This window comes from Pteropus vampyrus, unplaced genomic scaffold, assembly GCF_000151845.1.
Source record: "Pteropus vampyrus isolate Shadow unplaced genomic scaffold, Pvam_2.0 Scaffold2, whole genome shotgun sequence".
NCBI lineage: Eukaryota > Metazoa > Chordata > Mammalia > Chiroptera > Pteropodidae > Pteropus > Pteropus vampyrus.
Genome location: NW_011888783.1, coordinates 8,873,640 through 8,875,244, shown reverse-complemented (window position 1 = coordinate 8,875,244; position 1,605 = coordinate 8,873,640). Strand labels below are relative to the sequence as shown.

The 1,605-nt window shown below is 40.7% G+C and overlaps 1 pseudogene; it reads right to left on the bottom strand.

The window, feature by feature from the left end:
• Positions 1-496: 496 nt before the first annotated feature.
• LOC111739805 lies at positions 497-615 on the bottom strand (annotated as a pseudogene).
• Positions 616-1,605: the final 990 nt, after the last annotated feature.

Sequence of the window (1,605 nt, the reverse complement as noted above, 5' to 3'; positions counted from 1 at the left end):
CTCTGAGAGATTCTGATTTTCCCCTTCCCTTGCTGCCGAAGTGAAAATGTATGTATTGTAATGAGAGACTTATGAGTTGGCAAGTGCTGCACACATGAATCTTGTGGAGCTGAAGAAAAGGAGGCCGCTGTAGGGAACAGGAAGTCTGTGAGGGTTTTTGGACATCTGGGTAACATGTACAGAGAAGGGAGTATTGGCTAGTGGTGCTTTAGATTTGGTGAGAGAGACTGAACACAGGGATATGTTGAGTTGACTACAATTGTCTAGGAATTAAGTAGAGGGAAAAAATAGGACTTGGTATCTGAAGGTTTGATGGCAGGGAAGGGGAGGCCAGAAAAAGCAAAGTGGACTAAGCATAACCGCTTTTCAAAGTAGGTGTTTCTATTTTACACAAAGTAAAATCTATGAAGGTATAATATCATTCCTTGTATTTTCTTCTTTTTCTTCTTCCTCTTCCTCCTCCTCCTTCTCCTCCTCCTCCTCCTCCTTCTTTTAATGCCTACAGCACCTGGCATTCCTAGGTAGTCTCTCATCCAAGTACTAACCAGGCCCAACCCTGCTTAGCTTCCAAGTTCAGACGAGATTGGGCATGTTGAGGGTGGCATGGCTGTAGACTCATTCTTTGTAATTCAAGATTTAAGTGGGAAACTTAGGCTCTAAATTCAGGTCTGTTTGACTTCAAAATTTGCTCTAACATACTGTGGTTTTAATTTCTGGTTTCTAAGAGACTAACAGGATAGGGACAACTGGAATGGGGCAGGGTTTAGGGGGTAAGATGAGTTGGTTTTTGAGGTTTGATGTACTGATAGGTTGTTCAGCAAGCATTTGGAAAAATATCATTTGGCTTTAGAATGAGGAGGGGCATACAATGGAAATTATTTGCACAGATATGACAATTGATGAGGATGTCAAGGGAAACCATAAAGGATAGAGAGAGGACATGGGATAGGTATGGAAACCTAGGGAAAGAGTAGAAAGTTATGAGGAGAAATAGGAGGTATAGCATCTCCAAAAATAAGAAAGACACTTATATATAGGAAATGATTGTTAAATCTGTTGAATACTGTAGATGTCAAGGATACAGGCCTACAATGGCACTTAGGAGAAAAATCGTTGGGGTCAGTAGTTTCAGAAGAGGATTTACACAGGAGCCAGTGTGTAATGAATTAAAAAGCAAGATGGTGAAGTTATAGAAATAGAACACCTACTAACGTCTGTAGACCCTTCTTTGGAGATCTTGAGAAGAAAAAGTAAGTTCTGGTGAAGGTTTTTTGATAGAACAAACTGGACATCTTTATATTTTGAAGAGGGAAGAGACAGTTGAAAGGGTAGAAGTTGGAAATGCAAGTGAAGAAGGGAAAATGACTTTCTTAAAAGAAAAAAAATTAATTGGAAGAATACTAGAGAGGAGAAAAAAATGGCATAGATGATAGAGGCTCTGTTCATCCCTCTGGCAACCAAATCAAAGTTGTGACGGAAACAAGGAGCAGCAAGCAAGGAAAAATCTCCTGGGATCTAGTGGAACAAGCAAGCCATACAACTAGGGAGAAATCCAAGAAATCACCCTGCAATTGCAGAAGGTAGGATGGGGCGAGAATGCGGGGC